A 21,814-nucleotide genomic window follows, 5' to 3' on the forward strand; every position below is an offset into this window, starting at 1 on the left:
GCAATGAGCAATGAGCACAAGCCCAGCACCAGCACCAGCACCCGCGACGGCGACGGCGGCACGCGTAGGTGTTTTTACATAATGCCATTTTACTCTACAAAGCTGTTTGACCCTTATTATGAGAATGTCATATATATGCAAGAGATTTCTCTCCTTGGTGAGCAATGTGGGACAATTACACTTCCACTTTTAGTTATAGCCAATAGGAACAATTCATTTCCATAGGCTCAAACCCAAATCTCAAATGAATTTATAAGGCCCAAAAGCTTATTAAACTTTATTTCTTATTCACACACAAACTCAATAATACAAGTCCAAATGCTTATTAATATTGGATTCCAACAATCCCCCACATGAATAGAAATGACTCTATACATATGCAGACTCGATAGACTATACAGACTAGACTCAAACTAGACTACAGACTCGACAGCGGAATTTTCGAGAGTATAAGCGAAAACTAAATGTGTCTGAGGAAGTAGCGTTTTTCAGCCTTGAACCACTCATTGTTAATATATGTCGGATTTACTCTCCAAGAAGTGAACATGATGTCTTGAACCACCCGGATTTTTGTGTAAACCAGGTCAACAGATATAACCCAGCTTCGTCTTCTCGTAGCGTTCAGTTCTCTATTGTGTTCATTGTGGCCTTGAACGTGCCTAGTTATCATGAGTGAACTTGGAGAGTATAGCCTTCTCTTCATCCTCCTAGAAACGGCCTCATTTCACACTCACTATATGATTGCCAAATGTACCTGTCATATACATAGAAAGTATCCTGTTATACTCTATATACATGTATATGAAGGCTACGGTCTTATCTCATTAAAATCCATAAAGCTTAACCTTACATAATTACAGAAAGCACTGTTTATCATCATAGAAATTGAGCATTTTATAGTGTTTTTCTCAGATTCTGCTTGATTTAGTTGTCCCTTTGAACCAACCTCTTGGGATCTCCAATCACGTAGGAGGGGTTTCCATCAAACATCCTCTTTCGTGATAGGCAATAAACCCATTCCCTTAGATGATTTAATGATTTGATCTCGCGGCAAGCTTTTGGTGAACCACTACAAGAATACACGAATTTAGTGACAGCAGAAAACGTCGGAAAGTAGTCGTAAATCGGCAATTTACGTCTGATTAGCAACTGAAAGATGTAGTCGCTAATCCTTAGTCGCTAATTAACGCAGTCGTGAAATAGTTGTAATTTTGCGACTAAATTACGACTAAATTGTGTGTGATATAAATTGACGTAAACCAGCCGTAATTTCGTCGGTATTTTTAGTGACTATTTTACGACTAATTTTGCGACTCTCTTACGACTAAAATGCATTCGTACTCTTAATATCATATAAGTAGCTATTTAGTCGTTAAATATTTAGTCGTTATTTAGTCGTTAATTAAACGACCATTTTACGACTGTTTTGTGACATATTTACCTACTTATTTGCGACTGTTTCGCTATTGTTGTCAATAAATGAACAGTACTTTGTTGCACTTTTACGACTGAATTGTGACTGATCTGTGACCTTTTTCCGACAAATTTAAAACTGCTTTGTGACTATTTTGAGCATCGTTTTTGCAATTTGGTATTTGCTATTTAGAAACCCCCAATTTTGAAAACCTGTTTATAAACAGTGCTATAAAAGGCAAATTTGAATACTAAAACCATGATCAATATTTAAAAAGCCAAAAACCAATACATTCATCATCATACTACATTCATTTAAACCCAAAAAATCTCAAATGGTTTCTATATACAACCATTATAGAGAAGTACAAAATGAGAAGAGACATACTCTTCTAAGATTTCTGAGACATTAAAAAGAGTCCTAAGGTTCCGAGACATTAAAAAAAAAGTGAGAAGAGACCTACTCATCTAAGGTGGTACTTGATGTTTGAGTTACATGTGTTGTCGGAGCAGCAGGCGGATCAGCAGGTGTTGGAGTGGTAGACTTCGCAGCAGGAATGGTTGATGGAGGAGTTTGACTAGCCAAAAAATCATTGAACCATGGATCAGTTTGAGTCAAGTACCTTTCAACCATGGTGAGCTTCTCGAGCTTGGCTTCTTGCGCAGCTGAAGCTTTGGCAAACCCTGCTTCACGCCTTGCATTCTCAGCCGCTTGGAGCTCTATTTGGTGTTGAGCTTGTTGAAGCTGTTCCTGCAGAGTGGCGTAGGATGCAGAGCTTCCTGGGTACTTCCTCTTGCCATTGACGTACAAGTGAGAGAGGCTACCAACTCCATAAGGTACACCTCTTTCACTCATAATAGTCGACTGTGAATACAAAAAAAAAGAGTCAGACATATGATTCATTAAACTAAAACCATGTTAGAATCAAAGGACAAGCAAGAAAAATAAATAAGAATAGAGAACCTTACCTATAAAAAAAAGTCGTTCTGCTCTTCCACAGTTAGCTCTCAACGAGGTGATGTACCCTCAGGATTGTCTGAGCTTTCAGGGTTTAGGGCAGACAACTTGGCTTCCAAGTTTTCCTGGTAAGTCTCAGCCACTCTGCGTTTCCATCCACATAACTCCCATCCTTTTTTGTGTGAGTCCTGATGAATACCTCACCAAGACTCACCGGTCTACCTAATTCCTCTTCCTGAAATTATAAACCAAATTATGTCAGCGGGTAAGTTATTAATAATATTCCTAAAACTAACACTTATTGAATAATAACAGAATAGAAAGTTACCATTTCTTGCTGGATTTGCAGATAGGATTTTTGACCTGAGAAGACAACCGAGCAGCTGAAGTGGTTGAACTCTTATCTTTGGATTTTTCTGCGTCCCAATGGGCAGTCATTTGTTCCCAGAGTGTATCCCCGATCCAGTTAGGTTGCACTCTTGATGTCCTTACGGTGCTGACCATATCCTTCATCCAGCTTTTGCAAATGCTCTCAAATTTTTCTTGAACCACACCAGTGATCAAGGGATCCCAGGTGTGGGTTTTCTACAACAACAAGAGACAAAGAGATGAAGTTAGAATAAGACATAGTTACAAAAACAATAACAAAACCATGTAAATGAAAAAGGAGGAGATCTTACCGCGAATTCAATGAAGTAACGCTCTTGTCTATCACAAGGCACACGACTCCAACTGTAGAAAGGGCCATCAAACTTGTTGGTGAAGACCTTGGTAATCTTCCGGGTAAGATAGGACTTGTCACGACCAAACCTGGATACAAAGAAAACAAAGCAAGCAGTCATCGAGCCATCATTTGAAGAATGAAACAAATGAAGCTAGAGTTTAGAAGACTTACCACGTTGTACCCGGTTTCTCTATGGGAGACAGTACCATAGTATAAGCCTCTCTCCCAGGCTTCGTGAGCAAGGCATTTAGAGCTTCAGAGAGATTAACATCACTGTATTCTTCATCTGAAGGTTCTTGAAATGCAGCTTCTTCACCGTCATAATGAGCTTGTTGAGAGTGTGGAGAATTACCGCCTTCTTGAGATAATGGAGAGGCTCGGTTTTGAGAGAAAGAAGAAGCTCCAAAAGCTCCTTGATGCTGCGATTGAGGTGATGCAGAATGCTGCCGATGAGATTGCATAAGGGAGTCACGGCTGCTCCTCCTCGTGCTCCTCTGCGTTTCTTCCTTCCACGGCAACCCATCGGAATCCAGGAGAGGCTTAGGATCGATGCTCGTCGAGAGTTTCGGGATGGGTTTTTTGAAGAAGGAAACTGATCGATTCAGGCTTTATCGGGAGGATTAAGGGAATATCGGTCGATTTAGGAGGGGTTAGTATCGATTATCGGTTGATTTGGGTCGAAATTGGGGAAGATCGATTGATAGTTTAGGGTTTGGGGAAGATCAGAACGAAATTGGGGAATTTCTGGGAAATTAGGGTTCAGGTTATGAGAATCGATTTGGAGATTTTTCGGGATTAAGGTGTAATCGGCTAAGTATTAGTGGGCTTCGTCTAAATAATGGGCCTGATAATGGGATTAGAGGTGGGCTTATTTTGCGGGTTAAATTTTGGGCCATTAGTAGTATTAAAGTTGGAAATCAGACGTAAAATTTTTAATTTTTGTAAAAAAAACCAACACAGTTTATCCTACAATACAACAATTTCATTCTGCAATTTTATTCATAAACAGACACATAATAGTAAGGATCCTCTTCATCTTCATCATCATCATCAGATGATGATGATAAATTACACCTAAATTCATCTTCTGGTTCTGCATCTCTGACATCGTAATCGAGATTTATTGGGTTTACCCTGTGTACTCGATTTTCAACAATGATATCTTCATTTGTGGTTAGCATAACACCATCATCATTATCTTGTTGCAAGAGAGTTGATTCTTTGTCTTCATATTGTCCTGAAATATTCCCACTTGGATTCACTTTTACAACGTTTAGCCACAGCTGCTTTTGTTTTTTCCGGTATGGATATGGAATATAACAAACTTGATCTGCTTGCGAGGCTGTAGAATACAAATATAATTTCAAAAATAAATTCATTACATTTATTGATTTATATATTTTTATATCATTTAATTTTACCTAGAATAAATGGTTCATATTTGTTGTACTTTCTTGATGAAAGAACGTCAACGAGACCACCATTGCTCCTTCGAGTGCCTCTACCAATAACAGGGTCATACCACTCACATTTGAAAAGTGTGATTTTCAGATTTGTCATCCCCTCATACTCGAGTTGTATGATATCAGTTAAGATCCCGTAAAAATCAGCTTCATCAGATGCATCAGTGTAGTTTTCTCCTTTAACACACACTCCAAAGTTACATGTCTTCCGTCCCATGCCATGGTACCGTGTATGAAACAAATATCCTCTCGTAAAGTAAATCGGCCAGGTTTTGGCTTTATTGACTGGTCTGTGAACTATATCCTGAACCCAAAAAGGAAAAAGGATTTGTAGTGTTCCACTAAGTAACCTGCACATGTAAATATGGATTGATTATTAATCCGTTGATGGAAAACGTCCATGGTTAGTAAAACTATAGAAAACATACGTAATCTTTCACCCATGAAGGATATTCATCAGCTCTTTTTGCAGAATTTCTTTATCAGAGAGTTGTGGATATTTTGTGCAAATGTAATCTTCGAACATCCTGTACACCACAAACATATATTATACAAGAAATGATACTAGATTATATATCTGACAATGATGAAATTCGATATACCTCTCAAATGGTTGAAAGTAATCGCAATTTCGCAAATCATATGCATGTGCAATTTTGTGATCTTTTTCTGAAAGCCATATTTCATGCAATTGCCCACTTGGCCGACCTACGTGAGTAAATATATCAGGAACTCTGGGGACATCATATACAGGGAATTCACCTTCGTCAAATCTTGTTAACCTGTCCCATTACATCATAATAAATATAAATTACCATGTGGCCAATATTGACTTATAAATATGAATTCACCCATTTGGAGTTTACCTCGATTTTGTTTGTATATGATCGGAAAAGTAGTGCTCCGTAAAATAAGCAATCTCGTCGTTGATATATGATTCAACAATCGATCCTAATGCATATCTTTTGTTTTTCGCTTTTGCTTTCAGTTTTTTGAAAAATCTTTCAAAAGGATACATCCACCTATACTGCACAGGACCTCCTAATTCAGCTTCATAAGGAAGATGTATAGGCAAGTGCTCCATTACGTCGAAAAATGATGGTGGAAAAAACTTCTCCAAATTGCATAAGATTAGGACTATGTTTTGTTTTAGGATTTGGACCCTGTTTTTTTGCAAAGTTCTTGAACATAAGTCACGAAAGAATCCTCCAACACCTCTATATATATATATATATATATATATATATTAAAGTTCAATTATAAATAAATTACTATAATCAGAAATTTTACATGTACTATTAAATAGACTATAAAGTACCTGATAATGCAAGGTGGACGTTACGGTCCAAGAGTTCTGCAAAGATAAATGGAAGTAGCCGTTCCATAAAAACATGACAGTCATGACTCTTCATGCCGGCAAGCTTTCCTTTTCAATATCAACACAAGCAGCTAAGTCTGACGCATAACCGTCTGGAAATTGTACTGCTTTCACACATTCTTTTATCAGCTTCTTCCAATGTGTATACCGGAAAAGGAGCTTGCCCATTTTCATCAAGATGTAAGTGTGCCCGATCACAGAATCATTCTATATCCAATCTTGACTTTATAGTGTCTTTCGATTTACCTGTCACACTCATTAGAGTATTCATGATGTTATCAAAGAAATTCTTCTCTATATGCATCACATCAAGATTATGTCGGAGATTGAGGTCCTTCCAGTAAGGTAACTCCCAAAATATACTTTCTTTGTGCCAGTTATGCCACTTCCCATATCCAGGCATCTTTTTTCATGACCGTTTCCACCACAGTCAGACGTTTTTGCAGGATTGACAGTTTCTATGCGCTCACTATAACCTTGGTCACTTGTCAAAGACTCTGGTGGTGACTCATTAGCTTGTCTACCCTTCAAAAAGTTTTTTCTGTTCTTTTGTAATGGATGACCATGAGGGAGAAACCTTCTATGACAATCAAACCAACACGTCTTTCTTCCATTAGGCAGATATAATGCCTTTGTATCGTCCAAACAAATTGGACAAGCCAATCTACCATGGGTCGTCCATCCTGACAACATGCCATACGCGGGAAAGTCGCTTATCGTCCACATCAGCACAGCCTTTAATTTGAAATTCTGCTGCAAAGATACATCGTATACATCGATCCCAGTTCACCATAACTCTTTTAAATCCTCGATAAGAGGCCAGAGGAAGATATCGAGACTAGCACGCGGATGATTTGGCCCAGAATTCAGTATTGTGAGGAACAAGTACTCAGTCTTCATGCACATACCAGGGGGTAAATTATAAGGAGTCAAGATCACAGGCCATAACGAATGATTACGAGACATGCCAAATGGATAGAATCCATCTGTACATAATCCAAGATACACGTTACGGGGTTCTTCAGCAAACCAAGGATGTAAATCTTGAAAATATTTCCACTCTGCCGAATCAGAGGGATGACACATTTCACCCTCCTTTGCTTGGTGCTCAGCATGCCATCTCATTGCCGCTGCAGTCTTCTGGCTCTGATACATCCTCTTCAATCTATCACCAATAGGTAAATACCACATACGACTATATGGTATTCTGGTTCGTGAACGTCGTCCTTCGTTAGGCTTATATCTTGGTGACTGGCAGAATTTACACTCCTCCCACATTTCATCTTCTTTCCAGAAGATCATACAATTGTTAATACAAACATCAATTTTTGTGAAATGGAAGCCCCAAATTTCCCATCAATTTCTCTGTCTCGTAATGTGACTTGGTTGACTGATTTCCTTCTGGTAAATACTCTGTAAACAAAGATGCCCACGAATCCACACACTTTTCACTCATATTATAATCTAGTTTATTTTTCATGAACCGAGCAGCTAAAGATAACTGTGAGTGACCTTCATGACAACCATCATATAATGGTTTTTTCTCAGCTTCTAACAAGTCGTAAAATTGTTGAGGATGGTTACGCACCGGTTCTTATACATTCTGATAACTATCTTCTTGATGATAATTATCATGAAATGCATCATTCACCATATCCACATATCTATCTCCTACTACATTACCCACATCTTCTTCACTCCAATTTAAATGAGTTGTATTACCATAACTAGTTTCATAATCCATAGTAATTTCTTCTCCATGCTTATACCAAATAAAGTAATCTGGCATGAACCCTTTACTAAAGAGATGGTTCCAAATTTTTTTTCCTGGCAAAAATTTATTATTTTTGCAAACACTACAAGGACAGTAAAATTTACCGCCATTACTCTGCGTTAGCGTCTGGTTGTTCGCAAAATTCATAAATTGTTCTACTCCGGATACAAATTCCGAATGGAAATTTCCCGTCTCTTCGTCGATCCGTTTATACATCCACTCTCAATTATAATTATTATTACTGAAATTTCCAGACATTATATCTAGAAACGCTCTCCAGAATTTTGGAGCTTATAGATTATGATTGTGAGTGAATGGAAAGAAGATGTGTGGTCTGTATATATAGAAAATTTTACGACTAAATTGCTACTGGTTTGCGTCTAAATAGCGACTGCGGTTTTTTAGTCGTTAAAAATCAGTACACCTACCACAAAAGTTAAAACACGTGTTTTTTATTAAGCGACTCGACAAATAAGTCGTAAATTGGTCGGGACTTAACGACTAAAGTACGACTGTTTGTATTTGCTATTATGTAGCGACTGTTTGACGACTAACTGTAATCAGTCACTATTTCGTCGGGGTGTAGTCGTGAAACAGTCATAAAACTTAACGACTGTTTTAATAGTCGTAAAATGCAGTTGCCAGTTTCATGCTTTTTTGTAGTGAACGGATTCGCTAAATTGTCCGCTGACTTGATGTAATTGACTGTGAGTACACCACTTTAGATCAGATGCGTAATGGTCTTATGTCGTCTTCGTATGTGATGAAACTTGCCATTGTATAGATTATTCAGTGCAAGGGAGATAGCTGACTGGCTATCACAGTGTACACGTAATGCTGAGACTGGTTTTTCCCACATCGGGATATCTTCCAGAATGTTCTGAAGCCACTCTGCTTCTTCTGCTGCTTTGTCTAAAGTTATGAACTCAGACTCCATGGTTGATTGGGCCAGGAGTGTCTGTTTAGAAGATTTCCAGGATACTGCTGCTCCAGCGAGTGTAAAGACAAATCCACTTGTGAATTTGAAATTTCTAGAATCTAAAATCCAATTGGCATCACTGTACCCTTCTAACACTGCTGGTTCTTTACCAAAGTGCAGCCCATAACTCTTAGTGTATCGCAAATAGTTCAACACTCTAGTTATTGCTTTCCAATGAGTATGACCATTTGTAGTAGATGCATTTATCACATTCATTAATGCTGAAACCATTTGATATCATCACATTGTCAAACTTTTCGTGCCATTGTTTTGGAGCTTGTTTCAGTCCACACAATGATTTCACGAGTCTACACATTTTGTGTTCTTGACCCTTAACTTCGAAACCTTCGGGTTGTTTCACGTATAACTCTTCTTCTAAATCTCCATTTAGAAAGGTAGTTTTAACATCCATCTGATGTATTTCCAAACCTCGCAAGGCTGCTACACCAATCAATATTCTGATCGAAGTTATTCTCGTAACTTGAGAATAGGTGTCAAAGAAATCTAGACCTTCTTTTTGTCTGAATCCTTGCACCACAAGGCGTGCCTTGTACTTATCTATAGAACCATCAGCTTTTAGCTTGGTCTTGAAGATCCATTTACACCCTAGTGCTTTGAGGTAAGTCAGTTATCTCATAGGTATGATTCTGCATTATAGAACTCATCTCACTATTGACAGAATCCTTGCAATAAGGAGCTTCTGGTGTAGACATGACTTCTGTGTAAAATCTCGGTTCATTCTCAACAAGAAAGAGCATCATGAAATCTTCACCAAAAGATTTTTTCTTACTTGCTCTTTTGCTTTGTCTCGGTTCATCTTCAACCTGTTTTACTTTCATTTCATTCATAGAAGTAGTTGCATTTCTCTCTTCACGAGTGCGTTTAGTAGTTTTTTTTTATCCCTATATGGAAATATGTGTTCAAAGAAAGAAGCATTCCTTGATTCCATGATAGTATTCACTTGGACATTTACATCTGACTTATGTACCAGAAATCGATAAGCACTACTATTGTGAGCATTTCCGATAAAGATACAGTCCACAGTCTTAGGTCCAATTGTGACCTTCTTAGGAGGTGGCACTGCGACTTTTGCTAAGCACCCCCATACTTTCAGGTATTTGTACGAAGGTACATTACCTTTTCAAAGTTCATACGGTGTTTTGCCAGTTACCTTATGAGGTATTTTGTTGAGGATATAATTTGTGGTGAGCAGTGCTTCCACCCCACAGATTTTGGGGTGTCCTAGATTCCTGAAACATTGCATTCATCATCTCCTTTAGAGTTTTTGTTCTTTTATTCCGCAACTCCATTGGATTCAGGTGAATAGGGGACTGTAGTTTGATGGATAATTCCGTTTATCTAACAAAACTCATTGAAAAGTCCATCATATTCTCCACCCCTGTCACTTCTGACCATTTTGATGGTCTTTGCCAGTTGTTTTTCAACTTCGAGTTTGTACCCTTTGAATTTGTCCAAGACTTCATCTTTACTACGCAGCAAATACACGTAGCAGTACCTTGTACAATTATCTATGAAAATCACAAAATACTTTTTACCACCTCTTGATGGTAGATATTTTAAATCGCACAGATCAGTGTGGATTAATCCAAGAGGTTCGGTTGTTCGTTCAACATGAGGTGATGGTGTTTTTGTGAGTTTTGCTTGGACACAAATTTCACATTTGTCTTTGCTAATTTTGTATTTTGGAATCATGTTCAAATTCATTTGTCTTTGAATAGACTTGTAATTAACATGTCCTAAATGTTTATGCCAAATATTAGAAGACTCAACCACATAAGCAACTGGATTCTTATTAATTAAATCTTCGGAATCAGTTATAACTTTGTTTTTCTTCAGGATTGTCATTATAGACATTTTGATCAATCCTGACTTAACATAACCTTTTCCTATGAAAATACAATTCTTCCTAAGTATCAGCTGGTCAAACTCAAAGTTGATTGCAAATCCATGCTTGCTCATCAGAGTACCAGAGATCAGGTTATTCCTCATGTCTTGAACATGCTTCACGTTGTTGAGAGTAACCTCCATGCCTGAAGTCATTTTCAACACAACTTTTCCTGTACCTTCAATCTTGGATTGGGAGATGTTTCTCATATTCATTTGATCATCAGTCTTTCACTTCTGATAGGTACTGAACATCTCTCTGTCAATACAGATGTGTGTGGTAGCACCTGTGTCATACCACCACGCCTTGGGGTTCTCTTCCACTAAGTTAGCCTCTGTAACCATTGCACACAGGTCTGCTTCGGTCAAGTGAGATTGGCTGTTCTCAGACTTAGCCTTTCGGCGACACTTTGAAGACTTATGTCCAAGCTTGTTGCAGTAGTTGCACTTTCCATTGAACCTGTTCTTTATGGGTGCTTGACCTTGCTTCTTGAAGCTAGTGTTGTTTCGTGGAGGAAACTTGTTAGGCACAGCCTTGTTGGATGGTTTGTCTACGCCCTTTTTTCTTGTATTCAGCCACGTTAGCATCATGGGTCATGATCTGACCGTCTTCTTTTCCAACTCTGTCACGTTTTAGTAACTCATTCTGGAATCTGGAGATCAAATTTTCCAGAGACAGGGCCTTTTCCTTGTAAGCAAGATAGTTCTGGAAGTCTGCCCAACTTGGAGGTAGCTTCTCAATGAAGCAGTTCACTGTGAATGTCTAACACAGCTTCATTCTTTCAGTCCTAATCTCTTGAAAGATTAGTTCCAGCTCATGCACTTGTGGCATGATGGGACGAGAATCCACCATCTCAAACTTGAGGAGTTTCGCTGTAGCGAATTTTCCAGAGCCAACATTGTACGACTTGTACTTCTTTTCCAAAGCATCCCAAAGTTCTTTGGAAGTTTTGACATCGCTGTACACATCGAACAGCTGGTCCACCAGACGATTTTTGATGTGCCCTTTGCATAAGAAGTCTGAATGCTTCCACGCTTCAACGGTAGCCAGAATCGTAGCATCTTTGTTTCCTTCTGGCGCCTCTGGGGGATTCTCTGTGAGGTACTTGTTCACCTGCATTGACGACAGAAAGAAGTGCATCCTTTCTTGCCACTGCTTGAAGTTCGAACCATCAAACTTGTCGGGCTGAAATCTCGCGGTTATCGATGCTGGCATCCTGGCTTCACCCAAGTTTCTATTTGTAGTCATGTTGACATCACCGTTAGTCATAGTTGAATCTGTTTACAGAAAATAACCGAAGTTAGTATCGAGAACCAAGATTCAGATCAACGATTAAAACGTTTAAGTCGCTATGAACAGCGTTTTTTCCAAAAAAGATTCACTTTGAGTTTCCATAGATATTACCAATAGGTATTCTTGGAACTCAAAAATAGGTGTTCCCAAGAATCGTCTTTTGAAGACGTTCTTAAACCCTACCACGTTTTGCGGTCCTGTCTATGACTGCCGCATAAACCGTTTTAGAAGATTCGTCTTTAACATATCAAAAGTTCTACGAAATAGCTAAGAAACTTTTGTAGAGACTTTGTAGATCGATTTTAAAAACTCATTTTGCCAAAATCGTTTATAAAAACTGATTCGCAATATTCAATCTGATTCAAGCGATAAGCAGGAAGCGGATTTATTGAGTTAAGATTGTAAGACCGCAAAAATCCGATTGAAATTACGAATGAAAAATAGCAATATTATAAACGATACGTTAAGGTAAGAGATTAAAACGAGAGTTTAAAAACTGATTGAAAACAGACGAAAAACACAGAGTCGAGATATGATCTCTTTCCTTAACTCAAATCGCCCGTAATGTGTGACGGTTTGTTGTGATTTTTGAATCCCAGGATATAACCGTGAAGAGACTATTATGCAACACCCATAATAGAATCTGTGAACTGAAATAATACTACGTTATAGCTCTCGAGACACTTACGATATTAAGCCGAGAGGGATTTGCTTGAAAGAATTATTTGCTGTGTGTTTGGTGTATTCAAAAATTCGATGATTTAGAATGAGAGAAGAGGGCGCCTATTTATACTGGAAGGTTCAGCTTGATCTGCACGGAATAAGCTTTGGCAAAAAGGAATATTTGCGAGATATTCTCCTTTTTCCACAAGTAAAAGGATTTGGAAATCTTTCGTTATTATCTGAACGCAATCTTTTATTTCCTAAGATTTATCCTTTCATTATGCAAAAATTATTTCGTAGGAACTGAGAAGTCCACGACCCACACCCAGCTTTATAGAGCCCAAGAACCCTAAGAGCCAACTAAAAATACAATGAGCAATGAGCAATGAGCACAAGCACGGGCCTGGCACCAGCACCGGCATCGGCGACGGCGGCGTGCGTAGGTGTTTTTGCACAATGTCCTTTTACTCCACAAAGCTGTTTGACCCTTATTATGAGAAGGTCATATATATGCAAGATATTTCTCTCCTTGGTGAGCAATGTGGGACAATTACACTTCCACTTTTATTCATAGCCAATAGGAACAATTCATTTTCATAGGCTCAAACCCAAATCTTAAATGAATTTATAAGGCCTATTTGCTTATTAAACTTCATTTCTTATTCACACACAAACTCAATAATACAAATCCAAATGCATATTAATATTGGGTTCCAACAAACAATACCACTCAAACCAAGTGGAAATTTTGGGAGAAAAACAAACTCCATAAAGGAGAAATCAACCAGCATCACCAGAGAAATAGGTATACTAATGAAAGTCATTCCAATCTGCCACAAAGGAACTGAAACTAACATATTACCAATATCCAGAACTAGACCGGGAAAAGTACTGCATACCGCCGGAAAGGGACTGCATACTGCAGTAAAGGATCGCACAAAGGCGAAAGAGGCTGGCATATGGATACAAACCAAAGTAGTCCATGAAGATATAGAGACTGAAGGAGCAAAATACAGATGCATAACCTGAAAAATCAGAAAAGAAAGAGAGCTTGAGGTGATATCCACTGAGCAAGTCACTCTTAACTCTAAAGCCTCGGCAGCAACCTGCAGATCACACAGCAGGGAGACTGGCATTTCTGAAAACTCTGGCGGAGGAGATCCAGCGTTGGGAGCAGCTATTGTGATGGTCGGGTAGAGGAGAGCTTCACGTTTCAAAGGAATGTGTTCTTAATTCAATGAATAGCCAAACAAGGAATCATACTTAAAGATCGTTGATTCCATATAATACATTACTGATAATCATGAGAGAAAGAAAGAACTCAAAGTTCTGAATTACTTCAACATATCAACCAAATTAAGACCTAAAACATATACTGCAAACCCCAACATTAAACAAAGCCCGATAAACAATAGAAGAAAGTGACGGAGCGATGCATCACATGAGCTGAAGCAGCTCGCCTGGAAGTCCACTCGGTGCCGGCGATATTTATCAACAATGAATGCCATGACAGTAACAACCAACATAATTACTATAATCGATGGGAATCCAAAGGTGAGGACGACCGTTGATATATCTTCGAGTTGGCCATTTGAATTGGGGAGTATAGTGCGGTATGATGCTATCATTGCGGTACTTAAAACGGCCGTTGAGCCATAGATGAACTTCCACAGAGGGAGTCCAATTATGAGGATTATGATCACATATAAAGATGATAAAAAGGCAAACCCGTTGAGGACATTAAAAAATAAGGCAGAATCGAAATCCATAGTCATCTCCTGGATTTGAATTTTCCAGCCAAATTCCGCCGGGAGGACTGAGACCAGCCTGGTATGTAGCTGTTGCTATCAGTACCGCCACCACAAGAATTGCATCGTAGCGGTTGCTAGTGTTTAGAGACATGTCTCCGGTCATGCTTAAATTTCTCAGCCCCAAGCGAATGTTACGTCTCTCTATAAACGTTAGATTTTTGCTCATATATCCCGCAAGACTCGTTGTGGAATGACCAAGTAGTCTTTCTTTAGCACTGTGGAGAAGTCTTCTTGCTTTGAGGAATCCAGGAGATTGGTGACTTTGAAGTATGTCCATCGCGGTTTTGCCATCCAAGTTCTTGGCTTTTACCTTAACCGTTTTACGCAGAAATTTCATAACCTATATTAAGAGAGCAAATTCTGGGAACCAACAAGAGATTAAGAGAAATTGATCCCGAAGAAAAACGGTGGGTTTTATTAACAAGGCGAGAAAAAGTGCGATCTAGGGTTTTCTAACTTCCTCGACAAGATGCTGCCGCCGGCGGCCTCTCCGCCACCGCAGGACGTGATCACAGGGTCGGGGATCGAACCAAGCTCTCTGGGAACATCTCTGGGGGAAGCGAACGTGGTTGAGAAGGAGTTGGGTAGGAGTCCGAAGGAGAATTCAGCGTTAGCGGTACAAAACAAGTCAGAAGAAAACAAGAGTCCGATCGGTTCGTGGGTTGCTGTAGTGCAAAACAAGCCTTTGATGCAGAGTTACGAATACACAGTCGACGACATTGATGGATCTCAAACCATCAAAGTTCCGAAATAAATTTTGGAGAATTCTCCACCACTATGGAATGATCTCCTTGTGGGAAAATTCCTGGACACGGCACCGTATGTCAGGAAGATTCACGTGCTAGTTAACAATATCTGGTCTCTATCAGATAAGTCGGTGAAGATATATGTGTACGTCGTTGACAAGACAACGATGAAATTCAGGATCAGAGACGAAGGGGTTAGAAACAGAGTGTTGAAACGAAGAATGTGGAACTTGTGCGATGTGCCGGTCATAGTTTCTAAATGGAGTCCAGTTGCAGAGGAAATGCAACCGGAGATGAGATCTGTACCAGTGTGGGTGGTGGTAAAAAACGTTCCGCGATCAATGTTTGCCTGGAAAGGACTATCTTTCCTTACTAGTCCAATTGGAGAGCCAAAACACTTGCACCCGGATACGGAATTGTGCAAAAGTTTTGAAGTTGCTTGTGTGTTTGTCGAAGTGGATCTCACAAAGCCCCTGCCAAAGTCTTACAATTTCATGATGGAAAACGGTCAGGTTGTCAGTTTCTCCTATGAATATCCATGGCTGCCAGCCAAATGCACAAACTGTGAGAAGTGGGGACATAAACAAGCTGAATGTGTGATGCAAAAGGTTCCAGGCCCTCCAAATGTAACTTCTCCGACTTTGGAGAGCAAAACAGTAAATGTTCAAAACTCGGTGCAAAACAAAGTGCAAGAAACAGAGTCCAGTGGAAAAAGTGGAAAGCAGGAAAAATCTGATAAGGGGGGTGAGGTAGAAATACCATCACACCAGACATCAGAGAGAGAAGATGGAGAGTGGTCCACCCCAAATCGGATAGCCAAATCTCCACAGCGGGTAACAAAAGAATCCAAATTTGGAGAAGTGAGTATCCTTGCAAACTCAAGATTCCTAGCTCTTAGTGATAAGGGGGAGAATGGAGAAGAGCTCAGCGATATGAGTAACATCGGAGTCAGACAAAACCAGGGCAAATCAGAGGAGGTGCAAGAGATCAATGATAGTAACCCAGGGGAAGAAGACATAAGCTCCCAAACAACACACGAGACTAGTAAGGAAACTGAGCACACAACGCGGCAATCTCAAAGACTTGCAGCGAAAGGTAATCAGAGGAAACTCGTACCTGAACCGATGGGAAATTCCGAGGCACCTCGTCCCGGGTTTCAGAAGAAAAGCTCCTTCCCTAAAAATCTTTGATGTAAGGATTTTTTTGGAACATAAGGAGACTTAACAAAAAAAGTAAACAAGTTGTAGTGAAGGACTGGGTAAACCGTGGAGGATTTGAATTTGGTTGTCTTATTGAAACAAAGGTTACAGAGAGGAAGGCGAACAAGATCATTTCAGAGGTGTTCCGTGATTGGTCGTGGATGGGTAATTACGAGCACCACAGGCTGGGGAGAGTATGGGTGGTTTGGAAGCAGAACGTGCGTGTCTCTCCTATTTTCAAATCACCACAAATGATCTCATGTTCGATACTGTTAGAAGGGAAAGATGAGGAAATGTTCTTTTCATTCATTTATGCTATGAATACTGCAGAGGAGAGAAAGGAGCTGTGGGAGGATCTGCGAAATCACCAGGATTCAGGTCTTTATCAAGGAAAACCATGGATCATATGTGGAGACTTTAACGAGATTCTCGACAGCGAAGAACACTCGCTGTATGAAAATCTGCCAGTCATCACTCCAGGAATGAGGGACTTTCAAGAGATTGTTGGGTATTGCGAGTTTTTGGATTTGAGCTACCTTGGTCCGAGATACACTTGGTGTAATCGGAGAGATGAGGGTTTGATTAGCAAAAAGCTGGACAGAGTTCTGGTTAATAGCGAATAGATGGCAAGAAACACACAATCATATTGTGTTTTTGAATCAGGAGGCTGTTCAGATCACCTGCGTTGCCGCATACAAATTCAGAGTAAAGAGCCGCCAAAAAGAAGACCTTTTAAATTCACCAACGCTATGACTACTAGCTCAGAGTTTACTACGTGTGTGGAGAATAACTGGAGAAGAACAGACCCTCTGTTCCACTCGACATCTGCTTTATACAGATTTAGCAAGAAACTCAAAGGGCTCAAACCCTCTCTGCGGAGCATTGGAAAAAACATGCTCAGTGACATCACAAAAAAAACCAGAGAGGCATATCAAAAACTTTGTGATCTTCAAGAGATCACGATGCACACTTCCACGAGCCAAGCTGTTGATAATGAGAGAGTAGCCTGGGAAAGATGGAGCCACCTTGCTTCTATTGAGGAGAAGTATTTGAAACAAAAGGCAAAACTGTTTTGGCTAAAGGTTGGTGACCAAAACTCCAAAGTCTTTTTCAATGCCATTAAAAAGCGAACACTAAGGAACAAGATCGGAGAGATAGTTCGCCCTGATGGAACAAAAGCCACTAGTGACGACGATATAAAAACTGAGGCTGTACGTCACTTTGAGGAATTTCTCAATGATAAGCCAGCTGACTTTGCTCCCTAGGAGGTTGAGGAACTTCGGAATATCGTGGGATTTACGTGTTCTGATGCCGACAAAACACTACTGACTCATGAAGTATCTGCTGAGGAAATTAGGAGAGTCTTATTCTCTATGCCTAAGGAAAAGTCTCTAGGACCTGATGGTTTTACCATAGAATTCTACAGAGCAACATGGCCGATCGTTGGAAAGGATTTGGTAATAGCTATTCAATCCTTTTTTAAGATGGGGTTCCTTCCAAAGGGAATTAACTCTACCATCTTGGCTCTCATACCGAAGAAAAAAGAAGTTGTGACCATGAAAGACTATAGGCCAATCTCCTGCTGCAATGTGATCTATAAGATCATCTCAAAAATCATTGCAAACCGCCTCAAGATCATCCTCCCAAAGTTCATCACACCAAACCAATCTGCTTTTGTTAAAAACAGATTGCTCATGGAGAACCTGCTTCTTGCCACTGAGCTTGTTAAAGACTACCACAAAGAGAACATTTCAGCAAGATGTGCTATGAAGATAGACATCTCCAAAGCTTTTGACTCAGTCCAGTGGGGTTTTCTGATCAACACATTGCATGCGATGGACTTTCCAAAGGAGTATATTCATTGGATTTTTTTATGTATCTCTTCGGCCTCTTTCTCTGTCCAAGTCAATGGCGACTTAGCCGGTTACTTTGGTAGCTCAAGAGGTTTGCGACAAGGATGTGCCCTATCGCCGTACCTCTTTGTTATTTGTATGAACGTACTCTCTAAAAGACTGGATCGAGCCGCGGCTGAAGGAAGGATTCAATATCACCCGGAATGCTCAGCATTGTTGCTTACACACTTATGCTTCGCGGATGACCTGATGGTCTTTGTTGCTGGAGAGAAACAGTCTATAGTTGGTATTCTAGAGGTGTTTACTGAGTTTGCAACTCACTCGGGTTTGCGCATAAGTATTGACAAAATCTACAGTCTACATGGCTGGTCTAACCGAGGAGCTGCGGGGGGAAATCCTCCAAGAATTCCCATTTGAACATGGTACCTTGCCAGTAAAGTATTTGGGCCTCCCTTTACTCACCCGACGTATGACTAAGGCAGATTATTCCCCTCTGATGGAAAGGATTCAATCTCAGGTAAACTCATGGACAGTGAAGCATATCTCATTTGGTGGACGGCTTCAATTGCTCAAATCGGTCATCTTCAGCTTAATAAACTTTTGGATGGCTGCCTTTAGACTTCCAAAAGCTTGTTTGGCTGAGATTGATAGAATATGTGCAAGTTTTTTATGGTCAGGGCAAGCAGACAATGGGAAAAAAGCAAAGGTATCATGGGATATGGTGTGCACCCCAAAGACAGAGGGCGGCCTGGGTTTAAAATCCCTTGAGGCAGTCAACAAGGTCTGTATTCTAAAGCTCATCTGGAGATTACTTACCGCCAAAGACTCTCTGTGGGTAAACTGGGTCAAAAAACATTTAATCCGAACAAGATCTCTCTGGTCAGTAAAGGACTCTACATCGCTAGGCTCCTGGATATGGAAAAAAATCCTGAAATACAGAGAACTGGCTCACAGCTTTTACAGAGTGGAGGTCGGAAGTGGCTCGATGACTTCTTTCTGGTTTGATAAATGGAGTTCTCTTGGTCCACTGATGGAGGTTTTTGGTCCAAGAGGTTGCATTGACATGGGCATATCAGCAAACTCAACGCTGGCTGCTGTTATGGCCACAAATCAAAGGAGGACACATCGCAACCCGCTGCTAAATAAAGTGGAGGAGGAAATTAAGCAACAAAAGGACAAACGGGTTCAGGGAGAACAAGACAAAATGCTGTGGCGTGGAAAAGGAGGGAACTACAAAAATATTTTTGTGTCTCAGGAAATTGGGATCAGATTCGTGGACAGAAGGTTCCCTGGAACTTGCATAAAGGGATCTGGTTTTCCTTTGCAACACCGAAATACTCTGTCATCACCTGGCTTGCCGCGAAAAATAGACTTTCGACCGGCGAAAGAATGGTCAAATGGAACCTAAATACAGCTCCTGGTTGTACTCTCTGTGCAGAGCCTCTAGAGACACGGCGACACCTCTTCTTTGAATGCCCTTATACAGAGAAGATATGGAAGGAATTGGTTGGTGGGATTATGAATGCCGAGTACACTGCCAAGTGGGAGGAGATTCTGGAATTCATAACAAAGCCGGCGACAAACACGACGAAGGAATTTATTATCAGGTACACCTTCCAAGCTTCGCTTCACACAATTTGGTGCGAACGGAACAACAGGAGACACGGAGAACCACATGTTCCAGGAGACATCCTTGCCAAGCGCCTCGATGTGATGCTCCGAAATAGACTCAGCACAATACGCAGAGAGGGAGTGAAGAAATATGAAGACGGACTGCAAACTTGGTTTGCTACAAGGATTCCATAATTCATCACAAATTATAGGTTGCAGAACTTTGGGATTATGTAAGAAAAGGTCAAGAGAAAAGTTGTAAAACAGTTGTATTTTTCTTTTGAATATAATTTAACATTTTATTCAAAAAAAAGAGAGCAAATTCTGTGTTCATGAGAGCATAACTATCCATTTTTATGGTCAAACAGAAATGTCTGAACATATTTTCGAGGAAAAGGAAAAACTAAATAATAAGAGAGACATTTACCTCATTCTGATTCATTGATGCAGCAATATGGAAGACTGTGTTACCATCTTCATCCTTCCAGTCCAAGATTTTCTTCCTGTTTTCTCTCTTGACCCATCCATATAGAACCTTAAATGCCAAAATCTGCTGGTTCTTCACGGCAATGTGCACAGCTGTCTCACACTTAATCGTCAAATCTTCTATGGAAGAAGGACAAGCGAACAAGAACTCACTCAACAACTCTGCATCGCCAATTTGAGCCACATGATGCAAAGGAGTAATCATTCCTTCTCCCTTGATGCTCACCAAGCCGCTGTTAATTGCCACAATCCCTCTCACCATTCGAGTATGCTTGTTTTGCAGGGCTAAATGCAACGGGCTGAAACCTGACACGTTCAGCTTCAAAGCAAATGATGGCTTAAGGTTCATCAACTCCATGGCAAAATGAGTTTGCCCTCTTTCAGCTGCAATGTGTAGTGGCGTCTCACAAAAGGGCAGTTTATCAAAGTGACCTAGAATGTCTGGATCTTCTGCTATCAACTGGTAGAGTCTTTTTATATCTCCATCCTGAGCCGCCTTCTTCAATTTCTCATAGATATTTTCACCATGAGTGCTCGTACTTGAACTTCCACTCCGATTTGCATCTTTAGATACCATATCTGATACTCCTGTGACATCCACAACAATCGACATAACTTCACTAGTCACCTAGGCTTCTGCTGCCTCCACAAACTATTTTTTATTGGCTTCTGAAACATTTCGTGGTGACGCAAATCAAATAATGCATATCAAGCATTATAAGTACCGATCAAGCATATTGTTTAAAACAAATACAGATCAAACAAATCTAGCGAGTCATCCTATTTGACTGAATAGTGGAAAACATAAAAATGATGCAAATGTAATATGTAAAAAGAATATATAAAGAAGCTATATTATCGATGATGCCTCAACATGCAGTTATTGTAAGTAATTATATATAATTATGAAGATGCAAGATAAATATACATATATAATTTTCTTTAGATCTAAACAATGTTATGTTTATTGATAATAATTGAAGATAATCAATACGAAATATGTATAATATATGTCTCACTAAATGAAAATATTCTTTTCAAATAAAAATTATTACGCAAAAAATATATAGAGATCATACCTTAAACTTACGAGGATTTTGGATTGGTAGAATTGCTTTAAGTGAATATTTTGTTAAGAAACTTAATATATTATAAGCAATTAAAAGTACAAAAAAATGATTTTGAAGTACAAAAAAAAAGAACCTTATATGTCCAACACATTTCTACTTTTGTGTGCATGTCAGACTTTTTTAAATCACTTTATTCTGCATGCATAACACATTTTTTAAAAAAAGTTTATTCTGCTGCATAACACATTTTTTTGTCCTGTGTCAATCAATTTTACCAAAAAAAAAAAAGTCTCCAATCAACTATGATGTTCCACATACTTTCCACGGCAAATTATTCTAAGACATGGGGAATAAAAGTTAATTAGGTCCCACGTCAGAGTAATTAAAAACCATATGAAAACGACAAGAAGCACCATTGAAATTTGAAAAAACGTTATGCAAACTAGTTATGCAAAGAATACCTTATTGAACAACCAACGTTTGTCTC

At 39.5% G+C, this 21,814-nt stretch overlaps 1 pseudogene; it reads right to left on the reverse strand.

Moving 5' to 3' along the window:
- Positions 1–11,357: 11,357 nt before the first annotated feature.
- Positions 11,358–20,870, reverse strand: LOC112085295 (annotated as a pseudogene).
- Positions 20,871–21,814: the final 944 nt, after the last annotated feature.

The sequence above is a fragment of the Eutrema salsugineum genome, unplaced genomic scaffold, assembly GCF_000478725.1.
Source record: "Eutrema salsugineum unplaced genomic scaffold, Eutsalg1_0 scaffold_3, whole genome shotgun sequence".
Lineage (NCBI taxonomy): Eukaryota > Viridiplantae > Streptophyta > Magnoliopsida > Brassicales > Brassicaceae > Eutrema > Eutrema salsugineum.